We start from the raw sequence: 12,336 nt of genomic DNA on the forward strand, positions 1-12,336 counted from the left end.
TCATGGACAGACAATGCATTCTTCTCTTGGGGTTTTTATGGACAGACTGTATAAAATGATAACACAATGAATGGGGTACCAACTCTACTATATCAAGGGCCTAAATCAGCTCTTTTAGACAGAAACTCAATGGGTAAGGCATGCTTCAAATAGGTTTGCAGGTACAGGCTATAACACAAAATTTTGGCATCTTTTGTGATTAATCCTCACGAAAGGTTAATGACACTTTTTTACGATAAATTAGAGCTAAGGTGAGGGAAATTTCAGTAATGTAGGTTCGGGTGGTGACCTGAATAAAATTGATAAGATTTGCATGCCAGAATTAAAATAGATGTGATCCATCTGCAAAATGTCAAGGGCTTGGATTATTGGGGAAGCATAGCGAAGGTAAATCTGTTTGCCTACTCATATCCCATGCTCCTTCCCTGAACTGGAAGTTTCTTCACTGTCATTGTTTTTAGAAAAGCTATATTAAGGTCAGTTTATAATCAGCTGTAAGTTAATCATGGTTATTTGAGCTTCCATTTTGTTGTTTCTTTTTTTATGCCTGTGGTGGAAAAATGGTCTAAGGTGATTTCTTAAAATTGACTCTAAGGAGTGTGAAGAAATGTCTATTTGCAGTTAATGATTCAGGAAATCAAGAATTACCCCCAGTTTGCCAATGAAGAATATTTTTTGTCAGTTTGAATTTTTTTAATGGAAAAAATTCACATGGAATTAATTTTTATGCATCGCCTTTAATGTGAACTTAAATTCCTAGCTACCCAGGTATGACATGTGGTCCAGAGCTCCCTTCAGTTCTATTTCTTCAGGGAGTCCTCCATCTGTATATAGAATTGCTTTACCCCAAACTATTATGGCCATACTTCTTCATTGATCAGTATTTAATAACCAGAGTCATCACGTAATAAATTCTAATGTTACATAACACACACCAAAACAGTTTCTTTTAAATCATTGAAAGAATTTCAGCATTATATTCTACAGGCTTCCCATTTAATCTTTTTCTAATCATTGTGATTAATAAACTTGTAAAGAAATGATGTTGTATAGTCACCAGAGAGAAAGTACCATACTTTTGGCTTTCTAAAAAACAACAGGGAAAAAATGCAACCATGAATACTTATGAAGTATACTTCGCTTCATAATTAATTTATTTTATTGACTTCTTTATTTATGTCTCATCTCCTCTCAAGAAGGAGATAAGGTGGCTTATCATTAGAGTGACCATATAATTTATCATCCAGACATTTGAGAATAAAAGGTTAATATTAATCATTATTCTGGTACAGCAGGCATAAACTAACACTATCCCACGAAAGCTGGAAAATATAGTCACCCACTTTCCAAAAAGAAGCTCAATACAATTAAACCATAGCCTAAGAAACATAAAACAAAAGGAAAAAAAAGAAGGATTAAAGAGGAAGAGGTAGTGAAAAAATCATTCGGGAATGCCTGCCTGAATTTGTTCTATCAAGACACAATATCCATCGCTTGGCATGTTGAGAGTTGGGAATCTCCATATCACTATTCCTAAATTAGTCAGAGTAGGGTAACTGCTGTAATAAAACAAAATCCAAAATTTCAGCGGCAATACAATAAATGTTTACTTCTGACTCACATCACAGTTAGCACAGATTAGTGAGAGAGTGGTGATTGATGAGCCATGGCTCAGGAACCCAGGCAGGTAGAAGCTCTTTCTCTTGAGCGTGAGACTAGCGAAGTAGCCTTAGGTGTAAACATCCAACCAAAAGAAGGGAGAAGAAGGAGGGTGTGGAGAATCTCATGGAACTTTTATCGTGAGCCAATTCTGAAAGCAATATGCATTACTTTCTCCCACTTTCCTTGGCCAAAACTCCACTGCATGACCCCATCTAACTTCAAGGGAAGCTGGGGAATATGGTCCAGCATGTCCAGGAGGAGAAGGAGGAAATAGAATTTGGAGAACACCTAACAATCTCTATCACTCTCTACCATTTTGGTTAACAAGTACTCTTCCTCCTATACATAGAATAAGGAAATCTCATATAGTTCCTGCATGGAGCTCAAACTCTAGAATCTCTGGAAGGTGCCCAGTCTCTTTATCAGCCTCAGATGTGGCTTCTTGTGATCTGCTGATGTATGACTTGGAAAGGCAAATTATCAATTCCCCGCCCTCCTTTTCCGTACTTTCAGTAAACCATGGTGGAACAGGTGTAAACACCATGGTTGACATTTTATGTTAGGAAAACAGATTATCAATAGTCAGTCAGAGAGCATTTTTCTTACCTTTGTTTTTGCAGAACCTTACATTGTTCTTTAGCTTCAATCACAAATTTCATCTCCTTTTTGTTACTTGTCTTGAGAAATCGCTAGAGTGTTTGTATCATATAGAGAATGAATTATATCTGTTTGTTCTCTTATAACTCAGATGAGCAACTATGCAGCTACTTAGGAAGACTCAACAGTCCTCATTATTAATGGAGTTAACAAGAAAAAGAGCTTTTTATCAGTGATTATAAGGATTATGGAAGAAGATTTATGAGCTCTAAAGGAGTTGAGAAAATTACTTGTGAATCAAGATATACAGGAAGAAGGAAATAGTATAGAAGCAAAGTTATTTGGTCTCCTGACTTTAAAATTATTGTTAACTGGCTTATATCTTTCTTTATCTCCCCAAAGTTGGGTACTTTCTATTTGTTTGTTTTATGTTTAGTGCCTAGAAACTGTAATGATATCACTTCATTTTGTTGGCACAAACACCACTGTTGCAGAGAACTAGGAATATGTGTCCAAGTCTGATAATATTTATTGAAAATTTTAAACCTCAATTTAAACATAGAAGAATAGCAAATAAACAGTTAAAACACTTTTTTCAAAATAATTTTAGACTTACAGAAGAATTACAACCATAGTACAGAGAGTTTCTGGACACCTTTCACCTAGTATTTTCTAATGTTAATGTCTAACATAACCATGGTACAATTTTCAAAAGTAAGAAATTAATTTGGTACAATGCTACTGACCAACCCAAAGACTATTTGGATCTCATTATTTTTTATAAAAATGACCTTTCTCTGTACCAGCATCTGATCCAGGAGCCTATGTTGCATTTTGTTGCCATGCCTCCTTCGTCTCCTCCATTCTGTTACCCTTTATTCCCTTGTGTGTATCTTTCGATCTGAGATGGGTCTCTTAAAGGCAGCATATATATAGGTCTTGTTTTCTTATCCATTCAGCTCCCCTCTGTCTTTTGATTGGAGCATTTTAGCCATTTACATTTAAGGTGATTGATTATTGATAGAGACATACGTAGTCCCATTTCATTGTTAGACTGTTTTCCTCTGGGTTTTTTTTCTTTTTTTCCTTGCTCTTCTTCTTCTTCTTAAAGCAGGCCCGTTAACATTTGTTGTAGTACTGGTTTGGTATTAACAAACTCCTTTAGCTTTTTCTGTCTGGAAAGCTCCTCATTTCTCCTTTGATTTTAAATGATTGCCTTGCTGGGTAAAGCAGCCGTGGTTGTAGGTCCTTGGTTTTTATCACCTTGAATATTTCACACCACTCCCGTCTGGCCTGAAATGTTTCTGTTGAGAAGTCAGATGACAGTTAATTGTGGTGCACCCTAGTAGGTAACTCCCTGATTTTCTCTTGAGGCTTTTAGGATTCTCTCCTTGACTTTATGCCTTGTCATTTCAATTAAGATATGTCTTGTTGTAGGCCTCTTTGGGTCCATTTGTCTGGGACTCTCTGAGCTTCCTGGACTTGTGTGTCTTTTTCCTTCACCAGATTAGGATAGGGAAGTTTTGGGTCATTATTTTTTCAAATCGTTTCTTGATCCCTTGCTCACTCTCTTCTCCTGGTATTCCCATGATGCAGCTATTGTTACACTTCATGTTGTCCCATAGGTTTCTTAAGCTCTCCTCATTTCTAAAATTCTTTTTTCTTTTTTGCTGCTCTGGTTATGTTTTTTTCCCTCCCTTGTCTTTCAAATCAGTGATTTGATCATCTGCTTTGTCTAACCTACTGTTTCTTCCTTCCAGTGTATTATTTGTTTCAGATACTGCATTCTTTATTTCTGACTGGTCCTTTTTATGATTTCTATGTCTTTTTTTTATGCTATTGAGTATCCTTATAATCATCACTCTAAACTATGTGATGGATTGGTTGCCCCCTTTCATTTAGTTCTTCTTTTTGAGAATTCTCTTGTTCTTTCATTTGGGGCTTATTTATTTGTCTTCCCATTGTGGCTGCCTCTTTGTTTCTATGTATTACATAGACCTTCAAAGATGCTGCGGTATAGTCCTATGTCAAGCCCTGCCTGTGACTGGCCCTGGGCATCCTGGTTGGAGCTATCAGCAATCCACAGTGTGTGGTTCCCTCTGTTGGACCTGTTTGTGTGTAGAAAGAGCAAGGCTGCACACCAAGGCTGATTTGAACCTGCACCAGGCCCGTGGAGGGGTCAGCTAAAGTCTCAGCTCCCAGAGATCTGCCTCTGTCTGCACACTTTTTGTTAGGCTTAAAGAGTGAAAGTCTTCCAACTATATTCCTCAGAAGCAGAGCTTAAGCACCACAGAGTACAGCAGAGTAGTTTCTCCAGGTGGGGCTATTGCTTCCCTTCAGGCTGATGCTACTCAGAGTGGAGTGCTCTGCCTAAAAAGATGGCTTCTGCAGTATGGGGAATGACTCAACACAGGGCTCCGGGAGGCTGATCATTCAGTTCTCTCCCCAGCACCACCAGCCTCAGACTCTCCTCATATGTCTCTAGTCCACTCTGGCCATTCTCTGCTACAGTTCAAGGTGAGTGGCTGCAAAAAGAATTTGTGTGTTGGCTCTTTAAGAAGCTCTCTATGTCTCCAGCCATGTCTCCCTGGTAAACAGATATCCCGCTGCTTTTCACAGCTATATGTTATTTGCGTTCCTTTATCAGCTCTCGTGCTATAGGCTGGGGAGCCCAGCTTCGGTCTTAAGCCCCTCACTTCTCAGGGGGAACCCCCTGGCCACTGAAATATCCCTCTGGCACTTCACTTGCCACCCGTGGGAGCCCAGCCAGCTTTTTCGTGCCTCCTCCACATTCCCTACCAGTCTCATTGTGGTGAAATTGTTTCTTCTGTCTGTCCATGGTTATAGGCTTCTCTCCAGCTAGTGTTCAGTTGGTTATTCAGGATGATTTTTCTATAATTTAGTTGTTATTCCAGTTTGGTCCTGGGGGGGGGGTTAGTGTAGCTTCCACTTACTCTTCCACCATCTTGGGTCTTGCTCCAGTCCGTTTCTAAAGGTAGAGTTGTTTTGCAAAGTAGAATAGCAAGATAAAAGGCAGAAACTGTTTCAGCTTATAATGTATGAGAAATGAAATATACTTACCAATGGGACATAAAAAGGCACAATGGAAAGGAGGGTCTTCACCAAATCATTTATTCTTTTTGGACTCATCTGTAAACAACAGAATTAGATGATTTCCATGTACTCTCCCCCGATTTATAATATTCTATGGTTATTTATATTCTTCTCAAGAATTTTCTTTATATTCTTTTAATCCAAATTTTGGTTTTGATCCACACAAAACCATGAGTCCAAGTGTGGGGTCAGGACGGCACCCTGAGGCTCAAATTATTGCCATGACCCTTGGAGAGCAGGTGCCTTGTTGAAAGGATATCTTTGGTTCTCATCTGAATATGGGCAGTGGTGATATGGACTGTTCTCTGGAGAAAAAGTTTCACTTTCTCTTTATGCTGAAACTCATACTGGTGAGCAGTAGGAAGGGTCAATGTTCTGAATGCTAGAGTATGAAAAGCCCTAGCGGCTGGTTTTGAGAGGAAATAGCTAATCATAAGACAGACAACTACCTAGCTGTTTTGGGTCTTAAAACCCCCTAACAAAAGCACATATACATGTAGGTAACCTAAATACCTATTATGAAGGACTATGCAAGTGTCTGTGTGTGTGTGTGTGTGTGTTAGAGTATGCTTTATTTTGTTTGTTTTTTAAGATCATGGATTGTGCCTGAGAACTGAGGCAAATCATCTGTCCAGTAAATATGTTAAAGTTCTATTAAAATGTTAGTGTGGACACCTTTTTCTTGGGCAATGATGTTAATATTTATAGCCTGTTTGTATAAGCAGTTATCTTCTCTAACGTGAATGCCTCATTTTCCATTTGCTTTAAAATCTGTTGCTCTTTTTTTTTTTATTCATCCATGTGTTGGTTTCTAGTTTTCAAGTGTAACTAATGATCAAAGCATTTCCTCCTCTTTTATAATTATGGTTTACTCTTCATTTGAATCTGTCAGGCAATACTTAATGTTGGCCAATTAAGTGTTTGAGCATGTCACCGGTTTGCTCTGTTGATGCTCTGATAGCATCCCCCTGTGGTACAGATATTGAGCCATGGGCTTGCTTGGCAACCTGGGTCTGGTGGTTCACCTCTAACCATCAGTCTAATGCAGGCCCAGAGCCCCTTGGCATTTTTATACTCAAAGGCCATTTATTTCAGAGATTTGTTAGAGAGCCCTGTTTTTTCTTTAGAAATAGTGTAATTTTGATTGTTGAATCATAGCAATTCCATTTGTGAAGTGCATTTTTGCTTATAGGATACTTCATTAGTTTCTATAATTTTCAAAAATGTGCAAGGACAGCATGGAATGATTATACACCATGGAGTACCAAGGATGTGCTTCCAATGCAGACTTCCTTATTCATGAACCGGGTGGCCTTTGGAAATACATTTAGTCTCTCTCTCTGCCATCTGAAAAGTAAAGGCTGTGGTATCTACTGGGGAGGAGCTTTACAGGTTTAGATACAATACATTTAAAGTATTTGACACAAAGCGAGCATTCAAACTCCGTGGTTAATTACAAGAAACACCCTCTTCCTCATGTATACATTATGTCTTTAGTGACAAGACCCTCCATCTTTCTGCAGTGACTGTAAGATTATTTTATTTGGATAAATAACTAGGAATCTCAGAAATAAAGACTAATTAATGATTTTCCAGAGATGGCTCAACATAAATATGTTTTATTTCTTGTATGAACTAGATTCTGTAAGATAAATACAGCACTCAAATATTTAAAAAATGCCAACTTCTTTCAGGCAAAAATTGAAGTAGGAAAAGTGGATTTTTACCTTTAAAAACTGTTCTTTATTGGCTTTTAATTTTATTTACAAAAGCTAGTTGGAGAAGATAAAATAATTTTCTACTCAGATCAAATCTAAAGGACGCCTTTAAGGCTTTTAGACAGTGCGTGCATCCTAAACATTGTTACCAAATAATAAAGATTTTGGAATTTCTTTTAGTTATCCTCTTGACTGTGATTCTGGCAGTATACTTACTAATTCTTTTTGACACCAGGGAAATGTATTCTTTAGTGAGCTACATTTTCTAGATAGTATTTTCGTTAGAGAATATATCACTATCTTTTGCTTAAATCCATTTATCTGTGTGGAAAGCATTATCCTGGGCTACATCTTTGCTAATGGTTCCTATCACTTTGCCTGGGCAGAAGTCACCCAAATTGTGTTGCATTTGGGGCAGAATTAGAGAACTTGACTTGAGTGATTCATTAATGGAACTTAAGTCCAGCTTCTTAACGCCGACTGTGAGAGGCTCTAGCAGGGATGTCCAACCTTTTGGTGTCTCTGGGACACACTGGAAGAAAAGGAGTTGTCTTGGGCCCCACATTAAATACATTGTGACACATAATCACAAAAAAATGTCATAATGTTTTAAGTAAATTTACGATTTTGTGTTGTGCCTCATTCATAGCCATCATGGGCTGAGGGTTGGACAACCCTGCTCGGGCTTCTGAATTATGTAATTTGTATTGAGCATCTACTATGTGGCAGATACTATTTAGGTGCTTCAGAAATATCAGTCAACAAAACAAACAAAAATCTGCAGAGCTTATATTCTGGTGTGGGGGCTGTGCTTAATACTTGTAGTGAAAATCCCCTAAAATAAAAATCATTGAGTAGGAGCAGCCACTAACATCTTAACATGGTCACTCTGTCTCTGACTTCTTGTAATTTACTGGACACTATGGGATCACAAGTCAGTTTTGCTGCCTGTGTCTTATAACTCAGCTCTATTTTCAAAGTCCAAGGGAGCATCCCCAGCCCCACCTCCCCCTCAGAGTGCTGAATGTCACTGAGAGCCACTGAGTTTCACCAGGGGGTGAGACTGAGCCTGTGTCCAAGCAAAAGAAAACATTCAGTGGAAGGTCGGGCCAGGCCCCAGCTGAGCTCATTCATCAGTAGGGCCCTGCTACATGATTCAGTCCTAAGCAGGGTCTGTCCTCTTTGCCAAGCATAGCAATTATCAGCGATGCTTCTTAAACTGCTGAGTCAGAGCAGGAATCTGCCCCAATAACTGTGATGCAGGGCATCTGACTGACTTTTGAGAAATACTTTGGTCTCTTCTCTTTCCTGAGGTGGGGGGGTGGGGAAAGCTAGAGAGTGGCTATTAAAATTCCCTTATACTTTTATAATAGCATAGTTGACAGTGAATAGATATGAAGCTATGAAATTCTGTTGCGAATGTAAAATTTAGGAATACCAGGAACTTCTCTGTCTGTGACGCCTGGCACCCCAGTGATCACCAGAGGTCATTTGGCCCATCACTGGTCCAGCTGGAAGTACTTCCTTGAAAGGGCAACATTCCCAATAGTGGAGGACTGGGAAGCCTTCTTATATATGATTAGCTTGGGTCCTCACTCAAAAGATTAACATTACATTTTCTTGTAATACACTGCCATATTTTTAAGGCTGGAAATTATATATCAATTCAGTTGTCTTTATGGGGGGGACTCTGCCCACAGGGTCCCCCTGGGCCTCCATGGATGAGAATAAGTCTACCAAGACATGATCTGCTTGGGGAGGAAAGGTGGCCAATCTCTAGAGGAGAAGGGCCCGGAGTCTTTTCCTCAATGGGCTTTTATTGGGTTCAACTTGCACAGGAATACAGGTAAATCTCATCAATCATTGTCAGGCAGTAGAGATCAAACAATAAATAACATTCAAAGAACTCTGAGGGATTATTCTGAGTCAGGGTCAGTTAGCTAAAGGCTATAAAACTTTGGGGAAACAAACTCATTTCATGCTTGGACCCTTATCAGAAAACGGAAGGCGTTCTTAGCAAAGTAGTTTTCACAGGATTTTGTGTATTCTTTCTTAGGTCTGATCACCCCCTGGGAATCCATCCTTTCCAGCACATGGCTGCACCGTCCTCTGTCATTGTTTCAGGCTTAAGTCAGGCAGGGGAAATAAGGCAGCCAAGAGATTAGGAGACTTCTTGCAGACAGAATGAGGAATCAGGCTATGTCAAAGACGAGGAGCGAGGGTCCATCACTCCCTTTTTTCATAGCCCCCCCAAGTCCTTCCCTCAGGGCCCCTTCATGACCATGCCTGTCTTAGGTCGTCCCTCCTTTGAGGAATCTTACACGTCATTGGCCAACTGGTCATCCACTTGGGGCCAAGCAGGGTGAAGTAAAGGGGGCAGAGGCGTTGCCCTTGCCAGGGAGATAAGCTTTGTCTCCTTAGTGTCTTAGGGTCCCAAGGTCTCTCACTCAGCCTTAGCCATGAGGGGGTTACAGCTTCTGAAACCTGGCAGGGCAGTTCCTAACATTCTTTATGGGAAAATGACCACTCTCCAATTACTGCAGGTGTTGCATTTCCTGATATAAGGAATGATCCTTCATAGTTTTATTGTGTGGAAAGGGCTGTAGTGAAGAAGAGTGGGAATTTCCTCAACCACGTATTTTACTCAAGGTTCAGTTTCATTTTTGAGTTCAAACTTCTGCAGTCCTACAAGAGGGACTCTCAAATTGCTTTCCTCCTGAAAATTATTTTTAAGTCCTGATCATACTTCTTTAAGGATAGATTTCTGTACTTTCAGGAAAGACTATAAAAATTCATCAATTTAAAAATAGTTATATTTTAAAAATTAATCTATTTATTTCAATAAATAATTCATAAACATAATACAAAATTAAAAAGAAACAAAAGGGTATATATGCATAGTAATTTTGCACTTCATCTTTTTTCTCAGTCATTCAATTCATTTCCCCTTAGCAGTTTCTCATGAATAGATTTAGATATATTTAAGCATAAATGATTATATACTGTATACATTATCTTGTTTTTTCATTTATTTGATTTTTTTTCTTAATGGTGTACCTTGGTGGCTTCCCCAAGTACACACACAAATATCTACCTCTCTCTCATTGATAATTGCACAGTATTCCATCTACGGATGGACCATTCTCCTATTAGTGACATTTGAGTGTCTTCAGTCTTTTGCTTAAGTAGCAGTGTTAGCAATGTTATAATACATATCCTTTTACATACCTTTTTGCACACTATGGAAATAAGCAAAGATCAACCAAATGAGAAAAGCAAAGGCTACTTATTCAGGGCTTGCTTTATAGCAAGAGAGTCAGCCACTTGCTTGCATTTTTGCAGAGAGTCAAAGGCAGGTAGGAGAGTGGGAAAACATTACAGTGAAAAAAAAAGAAAAGAAAAACAGGAAGACTTCAGGTATGCCCTGATTGGAGAGACTGCTGGCCCGGGGAAGGTGGAGCCAGGCACCAGATATGATTGGTTAGGGGAGCATATTTGGCTTTTACTGATTTGTCCTAAATTGGAAGTGGGGACAAGAATGAGGGAAGCTATCAGTTATTAATCAAGTCCTGGATATGTTGAGCTGATTGTTACAGAGTTATTGTCTAGTTTTCTGGATTGTTACTAGAGATAGCTGTCTGGCATCCTGCAAGTCTGATGTATAGCCAGCTGGCTACATGGGCTGTTTATGATAGAGAAGGGATCGATTTCCTGGACAGATTGCTATAGGATGTGGGTCAGAGTTCTAATTTTATATGTGGGTCAACCAGTATTCATTTGTATATTCAGTCTCTCAACACAGATACAAATATATCTATAAAATAAATTCCTAAAAGCGGAATTTCTGAGTCAAAGATACATGCCATTTAATTTATATAAAATTTGTTATGTTGCTTTCTATAAGTTGTGGTTAATTTGTAGTCTTCACACCTTTGTGGAGAGCTAACAGGGTATATTACCAAATTTCATCTTTACCAATAGGAGAGGTTAAAAGTAGTATCTTAGTGTAGATTAATTTGTACCTAAGGTTGAGGGGTTTTTTTTTCATGAATTAAATAACGTTTTTCCTTCTCTATGAATTGTCTATTCACACCCCTGGTATTGTCATGTTTTTAAGTGCTCCCATGCTAGGGAAGGTATTGATAAGAAAGTAAGTCTTTGGAATTTGGAATTATCACCTTGAAAATTCAACCTAGAATCTGGACAGGACAAGAGATCTGTTTTACCAAAGTTCAAGTACATAACACAATATTATTAACTATCATCACCAGACCTTACTTGTCTTATAACTGAAAGTGTGTGCCCTTTGACCAGCATTCCCCATGTCTCCTGCCCATAGCTCCTGACAACCCCCAATCTTCTGTCTGTTTCCATGAGTTTGACTTTTTTCCACTTCCATGTGTCAGTGGGATTGTATCGTTATTTGTTTGTATTCTGTCTAACTTATCTTACTTAGCATAATGCCCTCAAGGTTCATCCATATTGTGGTGAGTGGTAGAATGTTTTTTGTGTCTGAAAAATATTCCATTGTGTATATCGGATGGGTAGATAGATAGTAATAATAAATACACTTTTTATTCATTCATCCATCAACAGACACTTAGGTTGTTTCCAAGTACAGGTGCTTTGGCGCTGGGCAACTGAGGCTGTATTCCCAGCTCCGCCACTCGTGACTTTGGGGAAGTAGTCACCTTCATCATAATCCTCTTCCTCATTGGTTCAAAAAAATATTAATACCTAATCAGAAGGTCCAGGGGATGGATTTTTCCACAGTGCCTGGAATATTGTTAGTGCCCAGTAATTGTTGGCTCAGGTCCTCCTCTTCAGTATCTAGAGGACTTTCTAGCCACCAGTATCTAGAGGACTTTCTAGCCACCTGGATATCTAGGAAATACTGAGAGTATTAGCAAAAATTTGAAGTCAACCCCCCATTAACATGAATAACAGACACAAAAGCCTTCTAAATTGGCAGGGTTTCTTCAATTAAAGAGTCCTAGTAAAACCATGGGGAGGAAGGGGGGTGGGAGCCATGGCGGATGTGTGGGGGGGTAATTTTGTTGCAGATGCAAATTAGTTTTCCTGTCATTTGCTAGCAAGCCCACTGTTTATAATAGCTGTTCATAATGAATCAGGCTGATATTTTGTCCATACATTTTCCCCTGAGGCTTTAATAACTCTGCTTCTATGTTTTATGGTTACTTATGGAATGAGACTCTGGTGGAAATACAATCCTATTTTATAGCCT

This window comes from Desmodus rotundus, chromosome 2 (genome assembly GCF_022682495.2).
Source record: "Desmodus rotundus isolate HL8 chromosome 2, HLdesRot8A.1, whole genome shotgun sequence".
NCBI classification, from domain to species: domain Eukaryota; kingdom Metazoa; phylum Chordata; class Mammalia; order Chiroptera; family Phyllostomidae; genus Desmodus; species Desmodus rotundus.